The 14,677-nt window shown below is 41.1% G+C and overlaps 1 protein-coding gene across 5 annotated transcripts in view; it reads right to left on the reverse strand.

Annotated features, from left to right (window-relative positions):
• OSBPL2 (oxysterol binding protein like 2) overlaps window positions 1-13,809 on the reverse strand; it is a 67,523-nt gene extending 53,714 nt beyond the window's left edge. For 4 of the 5 annotated variants that reach the window (XM_075901095.2, XM_075901092.2, XM_075901094.2 and 1 more), the window contains exons 1-3: window positions 13,675-13,809; window positions 12,240-12,380; window positions 8,514-8,616 (exon numbers count right to left, since the gene is read on the reverse strand). The gene's annotated coding sequence lies outside the window, so the exon portion shown is untranslated. Of the gene's footprint in view, window positions 1-8,513; window positions 8,617-12,239; window positions 12,381-13,225; window positions 13,509-13,674 lie in introns of those variants that run through there. The other variant, XM_075901093.2, reaches the window with a different exon arrangement.
• Between the last annotated feature and the right edge of the window lie 868 nt (window positions 13,810-14,677).

Genomic DNA, 14,677 nt, shown 5'->3' on the forward strand with positions numbered 1-14,677 from the left:
AACGGAATGTCGGATAAACAAAGGATGGATAATGGAGACTCTTCTGTATTTATATCACAGTGGTGCTTAAGCTCCTGTGATAAATGGTGTATCATAAAGAAAATTCTATCTGAGTATGACTAATGCCAAAGAGAAAGAGTTAAGTACTACACAGCAATGAATATCAGGTGATTTGTCTACTGAAGAGACACTGTACTAGAATTAGGCTTTTGAAGGCAAAGTCCTCAGTTATTTCAAATTCCATTGCACTGAGCAGTAGAATATTTTAAGAGTGGTTCTTTTCATGAATATGTAGATTAAAACACCTCTCTCATCACCACAGATCAAAAGCTGTCTCTCTTCTTGATCTCTATAGACCATTTCTGCAACCTGCACCATAATTTTAATTATGATAAAACATTCCCAATATAATGCTGTGTAAAGATGACCTGTAATTTATTGCAAAATATCTGATTTGCACTGTTTTACGCACAGTACGTACTGGTTCAAGGATCTCTACATATGCACAATATCACAGGCTGTATTAGACACAGCACTTAAAGGGTTCACCAACACTTACAATATAAGACGCTGTTCTCAATGGCTTATTACTTTTTGCCAAGACTGCAATTTTCCATGCCAGATTCTGTCCTCAGACTGAATTTTTTTGGAGGGTGGGAGTGCGGGGGATTTCAGCCTAAACAATTTATCTGTTTCCAAGGAATGGGCTACATGAAAATACATTCTTTTCACCCTCATCTCTCCTATTCTTTCAATGACCTGTTGCTAAGTCCTAGAAGTACGGAGGAGGAAGCTATCTGATTCAGTTGCTGAGCGGACAAAAGCTGGAGCAGAGAGAATGGGAGATACAGTGGAAATAATGTGGGACGGAGACATGGGCTGACAACTGGGCTGGAGGAGGAGACTAGGCCTGGAAGGACAAGGAAAACTGAGAACCAGGAAGGAACTGGGGGGCACTGGAACTGGACTTAGAGCCATAGAAGCAGGCCAGACTCGGACTAAGAATCAGTGGGCCAAGGGAAAAGAGTAGAGGGGAGATAGATCTGATGAGGACTCAAGATGCAAGGAGAAAGAGTAGGACCAGCTAGGCAAAGAGACTGGGGCAAGGAGCCAATGTTAAGAAGCAACACTGACATGGGACTAGGAGCTTGGAGAAGGACAGACTGGGAGCCAGTGTGAAGAGGGAATATGAGAGGGGTTTAGCAAGTAGAGGCCAGGGTGTGGGGAAAGATCAGATGAGTAGCCAGCAAGGGGGGGGGGGGGGGGGGAATTTAAACTAGCTGTACAAAATGCCTGGAGACAAGGAGCTTCAGTGGAGATAAACTGGGAAAGAGTTTGGAGGAGACAGAGTTAGATTTGCTGGGCTAACAGATTGGGAATATGATTAGAAATGCCTAGGAAATGGAAAACAGGATTGGTTAGAATGATGAGCAGGGCTCGACAAATCATTGAATCTACCAATGGCAAGTAGATTTCAGCCAGTCGCCCCATTCACCGGCGGTGCGCGCATGCTCAATGCGGGTCTTGCGCATGCGCAATGCGGGGCTGGTGAGTAGGTTTTGCCGCTGTTTGTCAAGCCCTGATGATGAGAATAGGATGACACAAGGAATGAGGAGTAGGAAGGAGAGACAGGATTGGGACATGGCAGACTGAACAGGGTAGATGGGGTTATGCTTGGAAGGGATATGCAGAAAAGTTCCATCCAGTACCTGGAATATAACCCAATATTAAAAAATCTGATGTCAAGAAATACCTCCAGCTCCAACAACCTCCTCCAGCTGCAGGTCTCTGGGGCTGCTGCACAGCCATAGAGCTTCCTGCAGCCCCAAAAGTATCTGCAAGTACATCTGATCCCTGCATGGACCCCTCTCATGGGGAGAAGAAAAAGTCATCACCACCACAGTTACACCACATTGGAATTTCAAATGTAAAAATATGAAGGAAAAAACCCCCATGAAATTGACTAATTTTAAAATCGTATGGCCATTAAATTGACCAGAATTTAATAGGCCCTTAATTATATATCATAGGGGGAAGGTCTCTAGCAATACAGGACTTCCCCCCCTCCCCGCCCCTTCCTTTGCACGATAAGTTCCTAACATATTTGGCACCTCTTAAAAAAATGTACAAAAAAAGCCTTAAAAACAAATTGAAACAATGTTGCCAACAAAAGCAAAATAGTTAACTGAAACAGGTTTACTGTTATGGAGAAGTAATTTATGTGCCTATGAAAATGTCAGTACTGACAGCAGGAAAAGTCGTAGCTAATTTGAATGGAATGTAGCTCACCAGGATGACTTGAAATTTGGTTGATTGACTACATCTTTAGCATCCTTTGCCCAAAGAGCTCAAAAGTTGAAGTCTGGCATTATACACAAGTGCTGGAAAACTAACAAATTGCTATATTACCCGACTATCTTTAAGAATCTGTATTCTTTTTTCAAACATGGATTCCAGCATTGTTAAGCAGTACAGTAGAACCTCAAGAGTTACAAATACATTGAGAATGTAGGAAGTTTTTAACTTCAAAATGTTTGCAGCTCTGAGTACCACATTATGGTTCTTGCAAAACCTTACAACTGAACATTGACTTCATGCAGCTTTGAAATTTTTCTATGCTACACAGAAGAAAAAGCTGCTTTTTAAATGAAGCAGGCACAAACAGTTGTCAAAAAAATTAACTCCCCTGATTTTTAGTAGTTTACATTTAACATAATTGCAATGATAAATTGAAGTGTCATACAGAAATTATTTTACTGGCATTTTCATTAACCTTCCTGAAAGACCTGGAGCAATCTTGCTGGCCCAGGGATATCACAGTAATGTTTAAGACAACGTAATGAAGAGGGCTAATAAATCCAGAAAAAGTATGCTTGCAAACCAAGAATAGGGGACAGAACCTCACTTAATTGTTTTTTTTTTTTAATCACAAAGACCAATGGAAAAGGGTCTGTTAAGACTCATTATTTGGTATAAATACTATTCAGTTATTACTAAAATCATATGACCTCTGGAAAGACAGAAGTTTAAAAACCAGACTCTCTCCTTTTGTTAATGCAGTAAGTAGCTACTACTATAACAAACTGATAATTCAACAAAAATATTTTGGTCAGACTTTCACGTTATACATGGCAATGGCCCAACTAAACATGCCACAAGAACTATTCTGCTCTTTATAAATATGGGTTATCAGTTTGTGGTGGAAAAGATGCTTTTAAAGTGCAACTGCAAGGAACAATTTTCAAATTAGTATAAAGGTTACCACAAGAATAAAGAATAAGAGTCATACAACAGGATTCCTTGAAAAACAGCCAGTGTTCCAATTCCTGCAGATTTCACTTCAACCAAAGAATATCAGTTGTACTTCAAGGAACAGAAATAATATTCATGTTTGTTTGTTTCTTAGAGCTCTCCTGAAAGTGTCAAAACATGCTGTTTTCATCTCTAAATGATAGCTTCAATGACTATTAATCTTAGTCAACTAATTCACGAATTGGTAGACCTATTAATGATAACCTAATTAAAAATTACTATTTAAATACCTGCTGCTATCATCACATACTTACTAGTTCAACCAGAAAACAGCAATGCAGCTATATGGTGAAACACAAAGGAGGAATTACTCAGCAAATTAATTTGTTTCCTCTCAAAGCCTGACTGCAACAACATTCTCAACCAAAATCTGCACAAAAGAAATTAAATTCCCTCAACAAGCAAGCCCAACATGGAGAGCAGTGCAAAGTGCTTGGCTGTGTTTTCTATGTATGCTGCAGGAAAGAAACATTTAAGTGACACCCAGCTGAAACTCTGGCCTTCAGCCATTTTTTAAATCTTTTCTGAAGGCTGTATTTATTTCTATTAAAAATGAATCTTAAACCTGATTTATTATTTTTACTGGGTGCTCTTGGCCATTCATTTCTGAGTGCTATACAAATGGAGCATGTTATTAAACTGATCAAGAACCAAATTTATCACCTCTTTTCTAGAATGCTTGACATGGTGGTCGGCAATGACACTGCTAATACATCTCGGAAAGTTTGGCTTACAATGTGTCAGCCAAATATATCTGCAGACACTCACATTACCAAATTCTCCTTGCAGATATCCTTTCGCCAAGCATCTTGCAAGAAATAGCTATGTTGCATAAGTGCAAGAAAGCTCCTGCTAACCAAAAGCTCCACAAAAACCTTGCTCACTCACCTCACTTCCATTTCAAGTCCCACCAATTCTGAACAGCTGGAGAAGGTCTTCTCCATCCAGCTTCCAGAAAACACATGGCAGATGCTATGGACAAGCTCTGCCAAACAACTTATAGATGATCCTGCTAGCAATCTGCCTGGTTTATTGCACTACCAAAGACAGCGGACTACCAAACATGTTAGGATATTACATGGAAGATGAATTCATTTGAAGCCCAAAAGGAAAATCAAGGATTCACCAGAGTGCAAAAGCAGAGACCTCCAAATCATAACACACATTGCCCCACCTTTTCGTTTCCAGGAGGCATAGAAAAGGTACACTTCTGGATCCCTTGAAGCCCTCTAATGGATGTTGCTATTTATATACAAAAATACAATTTTTCCCCTCTCTTAGTTATGCAGTAGGGATGTAAGCGACTAGTCACTCCCACCCTCTTGCTGCCTCTATTAGAGGCACCAAGTGGGGGGAAGAGCAGGAGCCTGTGCCGTGGGGAGTCGGCTTAAAAGCTGGTTTTCCCTGGCACTGTCTCCATGTGGGAGGGACAGGGGAAGCACAAGCAGAGCAGGGGAAACGGTGCAAGCGGGGACCAAAGCAGTTCCTGCTCGCGCAGGGTCCAGACTACTGACTCTCCCCTTTGAAATGTACAAGAGCTGCCTGCTGCGCCTCTCTCTTTGAAATGCACAAGAGCCGTATTTCAAAGGGAGAGGTACAACAGCTAGGGCCCCATGCAAGCGGGGACTGCTTTGATCCCTTTTTGTGCTGGTTCCCCGCTGCGCCTCTCCCTTTGAAATGTGGCTCTTGCACATTTGAAAGGGAGAGGCGCAGCGGGATAGCGAGCTTCCCCCCTTATTGACTAATCGAGTAGTGGATGGAAATTCCATTGACTACTCTATTAGCAGATTAATCGAAATTTAACATCCCTAATATGCAGACCTTCAGTAATATTTCATCAGAAGCCATTGCAGCCCGGTTGCTTTTGAACCTTACATTTACTCTTTTGCTATTTGAATCCATCCGAAGTCATACTGTTTAGGGATTATGCTAGCATTAACCTTACCATATGGGTTTTCCTTGAGAACTAATCCAGTATTGTAGTGCCCTCCCCAAAAAATGTTAAAGCCCACGAAATTACTTAATTTCTTTTTTAGATTCACAAGGCCACAGGGAACATTATTTCAAGGTATACAATGCTACATACACTTAGGGAAAAGAGACAGAAAAACCAACTGACATTAGTTATCCTGTAAAAAAAAAAAAATTCACATTTCCTCTCCGACTTGCAAAATTAATTGCCCCTTATTGGTTCCTAGAGGAAATTATCTTGCTCATCACCTTTTGGGAGACAATTGTTGCTGCAAGGTTAATAGTACAATGAGAGCTGGCTAGTAAATTCTATTGAAGCAAGCCTAGTGCATGTAGCACTATCTTTAAGCCACTTGCAAGTCATATTAACAAAGAATTTCTCCAGTACGGCAGTAGCGAACCTCAATGTGATATCATTTCTTCCCAGTTCTGACAAAACTTGTATTTCTAATTTGTTTCATCCTGTCGCAAATCATGCAACTCTTTAATTGAAGGTGAATACCTTGGAAAGCCTTGCAATGACTGTATTACATAGCCAAATTACTTCCCACATAACCTTAACAGCAAGAAACATTCATTTGTTCCTTATAAAGCAATGAATAGAGACCATGATCTTTATCTTGGAGGCTTTGCCATGGTCTAGCACTAGCTCGTCTGACTCTTATTTACAAAAGCATTCATATTACCCTTCCTCTTTGCAGAGAGAATATTTAGGAAACATTAGAAATGCTGCTTGCATTGTTATACAATGTATTCTCCCCATTCCCACCTCACCATGGGATTTAAATTCTGGAAGATCCTTTCAAAAGTATGGCTATAATTAAGGTTAAGATTTTGTCACAGTTATTTTTAGTAAAAGTCACGGACAGGTTGTGGACAATAAGCAAAAACTCACGGGAGCTGTGACCCATCCCAGACTTTTACTAAAAATAACAGGGGTGCAAGGGGGGGGAGGGGAGAGTCAGAGAAAATCACAGCTGGAGTCCTATGGAGGGGAGGGAGAGGAATGACAGTTCAAGCTGGGAGCAGGGGGGCAGACCCCACTGTTCCATCTTTGGCTCCAGCTGCAGCTGAAGTTATAGAGGTCTGGTAAAGTCACAGAACCTGTGATTTTGAAGACTAAATCGTATCCTTAACTATAATATTATCCTGCAGCCCGAAACAGGCCCTGAACAGGATCTTTTCTCCAAATGGTTGTTTATTTCTATTTTTTAATTTGCTGACTCTGAAAGATGCAGGACTGCTGTAAACGGAGATGGAAGGAAGTAACATAAAGCTCATTCGGTGGCACTGGATGTTTCCACCAACATACCCATCATGTCATCGGTGAGAGATTCAATGCTGACTTGCAGAGCACATATCGGATGTTCAGTCTCATTATCTACTGTTGCTAAGGCTTGGGGAAAAAAAAAGACACATCCCTACAAACGTGCCCTGGATTTATACACCTTTAGTAATTTCATATGTCGCCGAGTCCCTCCTTTAAGATTTTTTTAAACACACTACAATACAAAATTTTTAAACAGACAAAATGTACTCCCCACCCTCCCAAAGAACCCCTCCAAGTTTGCCCACTCCCTCCTTCATGTCAGCTAAAACTTAAGAGTCATAAAATGATTGCTTAAAAAAAAAAAACACACACACACACACACACACCAATGAGTAATATTTTCATAATGACCATTTTGGGAGTAAATTTGCTTAGAGAGGATGTTTAAACAAACAACAACAGGTTTATCATAACCAGAACAGTATTAAGTAATTGGTACATGAGGTAGAGTAGCAGTATTACCCATCCATTTTGCTGCAGTACATAAGTACCATATTGCAAGCCCACAAAAATACTGAACTCTTAGCAACAGGCAAACAATCAGCTAGATGTCATCATTTCTGACCATTTTCATACCACTCACTCTAGCATACCTAGTGAAAGAGAAAAGCAACACATCCATTTGCTCTCATATTTTGCTAGCATGGTCCTATGCCTAATCACACATAACTTTTTGGGACCAATGCCATTACTTGGACATTAAAGTTTAAGAATTGCTAGAACAGTTACTGTACACAAACAGCAAAGCAGAAAAACAACAGAGAACAATAAAGAGTCATTACAGGTTTTGTTTATAGGCATTGGCACCCAGATGCATCTTATTAAGCATAATGCCTCTATGCATCAATTTTCTTCATATACATCCAATTATACATTTATTCGGTACAATGTACCTCACTATCAGCCATTTCTATGGAGACCTACTCTTGAAGTGTCATGAAAATAGCCACAATACAAAAAAAGTCATCTGTTATGATACTAGTGACTTACCAACATAGTGCAGTGCTACCAGTAAACAGCCATGTTTCTATATACATCAGCAATTATTGGGAAAGAACGCAATGGTGGAGCACTAGCACCCTGCAAACAGTCCCACAGACTATTTACCAAAGGCTTCATCATATGAAGTTTCTGAAAATTGGCATTATAGCAGAAACTCTGATTTTACTATCTCTTCAAAAGCAATATTCAGAGTACAGATGTTTAAGTAAACTGGAATGAGTCTTAATAACACATTTGTGATCTTCAAGAATTAAAGTACTAAGACAGTTTAACTTCTTGACGTAGAATATTTATTTCTATTTATAATACAATTCTCATAAAAAGCTGTTCCTCTTACTGTTAGTCTACTTTACAGACTAACCACTTTGCAACAGTGTCAATAACCCTCAAACTCAGTCACTAAGAAATGTATTGCAGTTTCATTTGCAACTCAAGAAGTTTTTGTTTCACTATAGAAAATTATCTAGCAACACTTGGTTTCTGAAAATTCCTAGCAAAACCTTAGAAAAGGAAATCAAATTCTTCAAAACAAAAAAACCCCTCTCCTTTTAATACATACATCTTTACCAGTACTACTAAATTAACAACATAATTACCATCAGCAAAAATATCTAACATTTAAGCCTTCCAATTCCCAAATTTATAATACTGATAATAATATGGAAAGGACCAACTTTAGAAGTGCATGTCCAATTCTGTAACTGTATACACCCTTAGCCACATGTGTACGTGACTGTTGTATCTACAAAACTCAACAACAAAATGGAGATACTCAAGCTCATGCACATTTTGTGGGTATAAGTGGTCTTCTACCCACTGATAATTTAGTACAAAAAATAAATAAGCTTGCTACTTCCACGCAATTTTTAGACAACTTTGGAATTCCTACTGATCTTACCTCTTATTGGAGTAAGGATAACAGATGATGAAATGAAATGCTTGTACACAGTAAAATATATTGAAATACTTTGCAGAATTTGCCAAGGCCAGGAATTTATTTTCTAAAACAGAATGAAAATAAAGTATGATTAAAATACTTAAAAACAGGCTCAGTTTATTCTTATACCTCAGTAATCCTGAAAAGACATTAATTTTTTGTATAGGTGGCTCACAATGTGTTTTTAACAGCACTTAAGGCTAATATTAAATCCCATTTGACACACATTGTAACTGTTTAGTGTCTTAATACAGTTTGCTACGTTGAATCTTTTAGAATAACAATTCTGTTCTCTCACCTTCTCTCTATGAGTGAATTACTAAAAAAGGCGAAGGTTGAGGGCAATACCCTACACTACAGAATTCACACAAATATATGCGAGAAGATTTTAATCACAATGGCTACGTCTACATTGCATCCCTTTTTCGTAAAAGGGATGCAAATTAGATGTATCGCAATTGCTAATGAAGCGGGGATTTAAATCTCCCCCGCTTCATTAGCATAAAAATGGCTGCCGCTTTTTTTCGGCACGGAGCTTTGCCGGAAAAAAGCGCCAGTCTAGACGCGGATCTTTCGGAAAATAAAGCCTTTTCCGAAAGATCCCTAATCCCTTATTTTAAGAGGAATAAGGGATCTTTCGTAAAAGGCTTTATTTTCCAAAAGATCCGCGTCTAGACTGGCGCTTTTTTCCGGCAAAGCTCCGTGCCGAAAAAAAGCGGCAGCCATTTTTATGCTAATGAAGCGGGGGAGATTTAAATCCCCGCTTCATTAGCAATTGCGATACGTCTAATTTGCATCCCTTTTACAAAAAAGGGATGCAATCTAGACGTAGCCAATATGTTTGTATAAAATCCTACTTTCATTTACAATCAATTCTACATTATGCTGCAGACAAATATTCAAAATACTGTACTGCATGTTCCAATAAACTCTGTCTACAAGCAGATTTACCAATTCTTCCACTGCTCACAATTCACATTTCTTTCATCCAGATAAGGAAGTTCCCATGACAAGCCTATTATCAACTCATTTAATTTAGCAAAAATATAAGGCAGTTTTTTAACTATATTTACTGAATATTCTGGGAAAATATTAAATACTTTATGCAGAATATAGTAAATGATTTCTGCAGAAATACATAATCACACAGTTATTTGCAAAGAATATGACAGGAACTGTAAACAAACATACTAAGAATTTATGTCACTATGTTGTCTAAATATGTAGAGCAGAAATTTCTTTTCAGGAGGAATTTTAATAACTCAGGTGACAAAAATCAACATCGATTGAAGGACAGGAAAAGATTGCTGACATGTACGAGGAAGTCTTAAATAACAAGTTTGATGTAGCATTGGAATGTTCAAGGGCAACTTGCTCTACAAGAGTAATGCAAGTTATTCACTTAAAGTATCAGAGTACTTATGTGTAAATCCTGGTTTCAAGCAGTCACTGTATGGCATATATTTAGATCTATGCAAAACTACTTAAATACAATGCAGTATCTTAAAGCCAAAAAGACTGATGGGTGTGCTGTGAGACACTAAAATGAAAGACATTGGGAAGCTTATTTTGTATTTAAGTTTCATGAGTATGAAGTACACATTTGAAAATAAGAGACACATACAAGTAACATTATAGTTTTATTTATAAAAGCTACTACCTAAGGTAAAAAAATATTTTTCACTGTTATGGAAAGCTACTGAGAACATGGTAACTGTTCTTAAGTATAAAACTAAAAAAAGAAGTAAAAATATCCACAAATGAAAATGATTCCAAATGGCCACAACAATTAACCAGTGCAGACAGTAATGCACACAATTAAACTTCTGGATGAGTATTAAATCTTTTATCCATCACCTAATTTAGGAGTCCACTCTAGGGTAAATTACTCCAGAATAATGACTGTACTTCAACTATTCCCAGGGATGGAGTCTGTAATCTAACTGTTGTTTTGTGCCTTTAACTTCTGCAATCTATTTATGAAACTGCATTGGCATGTCCAAGGAACTAATTTTGGAAAAACAGTATACATTCTTCTTCATGAAATGTATGCTGTAGGTATTGAGAGCAGCTGTTTCAATATTTCCTTTTCAGAATTCATTATCAGATTACCTTCTGAAGTTAAACCAATTGAGGTGTGCTGATAGGCAGCTTCCCTGAAACCTCTCTCAAGTCAGAAGACTGCTACAAGTCAGAGTCTCCTCACTACACAGCCCAGAGAACAATGTATTAATCTTTCCAGATTCACTGTCCATTATGTTCAGCACACCTTCATTTAAAATTCAACTGTTACAAATCTCTCTTTTTGCTTTAACTGAACAAGGAGAATCAAAGTTTAAAACATTTCCTATTAGAGCGTCACACCACATGAGTGAATAATTATTTTGGAGGAAGGCTCTGTCTACACTAAGGGGACATCTACTCTTGCTCCCCAGTTCGAACTAGGGATGCAAATGTAGCCAACCAAAATTGCTAATGAAGCGGGGATTTAAATATCCCACACTTCATTAGCATAATCTCGCCAGCATGCTATTCCGCTCACCATCTGATTCCGCTCACCAGCATGCTATTCCGCTCACCAGCATGCTATTCCGCTCACCCCTTGGTTTGAACTAATGTTACTCCTCATTTTTCATTTAGAGTATGTCTACGCTTGCTTCCTCGTTTGAACAAGGGATGCAAATGTAGCCAACTGAAATTGCTAATGAATCGGGGATTTAAATATCATAATAACAGCCGTAATGGGTCAGACCAAAGGTCCATCTAGCCCAGTATCCTGTCTACCGACAGTGGCCAACACCAGGTGCCCCAGAGAGGGTGGACCGAAGACAACGATCAAGCGATTTGTCTCCTGCCACCCCTCTCCAGCCTCTGACAAACAGAGGCCAAGGACACCATTTTATCCCCTGGCTAATAGCCTTTTATGGACCTAACCTCCATGAAATTATCTAGCTTCTCTTTAAAATCTATTATAGTCCTATATCCTGTGCTTCATTAACATAATCTCGCTCGTGCACTATTCTGCTCGCCAGCTGATTCGAACCAGGAAGTGAGCTCCGGGACACGTTAGTTCGAATCAAACCCCTTGCTACTCCTCAAAAAATGGTTTGAATCAGCTGGCGAGTGGAATATTTAAATCCCCGCTTCATTAGCAATTTCGGTTGGCTACATTTGCAGCCCTAGTTCGAACTAGGGAGCAAGCGTAGACATACCCTAAATGAAAAGGCACCATAAGAAACAGTTTGTAATGCTTTGTGTTTCAGTGCTACTTCAACCAGTTCTAGCACTATCCCACAACACAGTGCCTCAAATTTTGAGGTTGCCGAAAAAAACCTGCTTCCAGGAAGTACACTGGTGAGTTTCAGGAGTCCCAGAACAGTTGTAAGATGTTATACATGTGGGTGCCTCCAAATGTCAATGTGAACATCACAGTGTAGATGTGCTCAACCTCTGAAAGGATCAGTAAAATAAACAGTTATTCATGCAATGAGTATCCCTAAAAAGTTCTCCTTGACAATGCTGAAGAAAGGGAAATGTATGTTAGCAAGACAGATGGGGGGAAAAGATGAAACAGTGATCCACTGACAAATCAGTCTTCACTTTTGCTACTTGAAGTTTTAAATAAAACACTTTACTCAAACAAATTCACAAGAGTTGAAAGTAAATATCTATTAACATTGAACATACATTTGCAGATATTCATTGGTGGAGCCGGAAGCCTGACACAGGTACATACAAAACTGTATGTGCTTCTAGAGTATGAAGTTTCCAAGTTCTGGCCAGTATGTGTTGCAGGAAGACAGACCATGCCCTCAAAGAGTTCACAAGCTAAATGAACAGACAGCATATAAAGGATTAAAACTCATATTAGACAAATAGCCAAAAAAGTAAACATATATTAACATGCCACATAAGCCTCTGAGAGAGATAAACATCCCCCCTCCCCTTTTTTTCCCCAGGCTACATGCTCCTTTTCAGAAGCTCTGCAAGAGGGGGATGCTGTGGATAGCTGGAGGAATATAGCATCAAGGGGTATGCAGTGACAAGGGCTGTAAGTGGCAGCTGGAGAGAAAGAGAACTTCAAGCAGGAAGAAATCTGTACCCCCATGCTCCTAAACCATGCTGAAACCAAGCTCTACTTCTGCACATTTTGTGAGTACAGCAAACTCTTGTCCTTGCCTTCCCTAAGTCCACAGGAATGGAGCTCTGGTCTAACTAGACACACTATGTCAGCTGCTCTCCTCCCAAAAGGTTCATCAGCACCTTCTGCCACTGCTTGTTCCCAACTTCTCCAGATCAGAAGCCTTCCAATTTAAAGAATCACGTGCAATGAAAAACATTGCCCCCTATGGTGGTAAGATTCAGTGCATTTATGCAATGCAATTTAGGGGCAAAAGAGTCTGGCAGTAAGGATTTAGATCTAATGTTATGTGTTCAGCTGTAGGGCCTTACTATACATGGAGGCTTGAACCACCAATAAAAACAGCCCTTTCTGCCAGGGAAGGAAAAGCAGTTACCCCTCATCATAGGGGAGGATGCAGACTTAGCTCCCTTTCTCCTGCTAGACAGATAAGCCCTCCCCTGCTGTCTTTCCCCCTCAGACCCGACTTTAGCTTTCCGGGGTCTTTCCCACCCCTCTGCAAGAAAAAACGGCCTCACAGAAACTGACTGACCAGGGCCTCCTGCCTCACATCCTGGGGGTGCTGAGCGGGTTCCTGCGCCCCAGTCTGGGGGAGTTGGTCTCCCTCCCAGGGTCCGATGCGGGGCTTCACCCCCTCCCAGGAGAGGGTTGTGTCAGTCCGGGGGTAACCTCGCAGCGGGGGGCATGTCCCGCCTCTCGGCCTCTGGCTGGGATGGTGGGTCCCACCCTGCTCCGGGGGGGGGGGGCTCCCTCACCGCCCTTCTCCCCCCACCCCGGGCGCAGGTCCCCCTCCCCGCGTCCCAGGGCGGAGGATCCCGGTGCCAGCGGGTCACTGTCTCGTCCCCCAGCCCAGGACTGGGTCCCTTCCGCGCCAGGCTCAGGGACGAGGCGCCTGTCTCTGGCCCGGGCCTCGTCTTCCGTTACCCGCAGCCCCGCCTGAGGGGCCCCGCCGGGGCCCAGGCCGCGAGCGAGTTACCTCACCTGGTCCCGCAGCAGCCCCGGGCCGAGACCCGCTGACACCAAGACGGAAGTGCGGCCCCCAGCGTTCCGCCGACGGACAGCCCAGACCGCCAACCAGGGAGCCGGGCGAGGCTGCAGCGACCCCACGCTGCCGAATCAGCGCCTGCGGGGCGGGGCACATGCTAATGAGATGCCCGACCAGCACAGGCGAGGCAGCTGGCCAATAGCGTTCTAGGAGGGCGTGCCTATGCAAATAAGGGAGAGGAAAACTGGTCTAGGCTTGGTTGCAGCTGATAGACGCTTGTAAGGCCTGAAACAGCCTGTCATGAGAGCTCTTGTATTGCACGGCTGTGTGCTTTCCAGCTGGAGCTGCATAGTCACATACCACTGCATATATTAGCTGTACTGAACTTTGCACAGAGGGGCCTGATACGCTACTAGCCATAGGTGTGTATGTCTTGTGAATTTTGGCTAGACTTGTACATATTGCGCACAGTTTCTATCAGAGTGAGGTCCAGGAGGGCAATTTGGCCCCAGCCTAGGAGACAGAGGACTCAAATTTTGATATTTTTTATCAGGTCATTTTGATTTATTATACTCCTTGCAGTTATAACAAAGAAAACAAAAGAAGCTATATATACCCGCAAAAAATAATTTAAATGATTGTGGAACCTCCAGCCTTTGCCAATTTTTCGGTCACATTCGAGGTGTCATCTGTGAGAGTGGAGTAGCTTCTGTGATTAGTGATTCTACATTATGAAACACTGTGTATGGTCTTTGCATAGTTTAGAGCTTTTGAAAGTCATAATTAATTCTAACAAAACATGTAGATGGTATCATGAGCTTTTGTGGGCACAGCCCACTTCTTCAGATGACAGCATGTTGTGCCCATGATACTAAGGATGTTAAACTGCGGTTCACTGACTAGTTGAGTAGTCGATGGAATGGAGTAGTCGATGGCTAATTACTCAATTAGCCAATAGCCCCTCTCCACCTCTCCCCCGATGGGGCTCTTGTACATTTC

This window comes from Pelodiscus sinensis, chromosome 17 (assembly GCF_052426305.1).
Source record: "Pelodiscus sinensis isolate ZL-2025 chromosome 17, ASM5242630v1, whole genome shotgun sequence".
Lineage (NCBI taxonomy): Eukaryota > Metazoa > Chordata > Testudines > Trionychidae > Pelodiscus > Pelodiscus sinensis.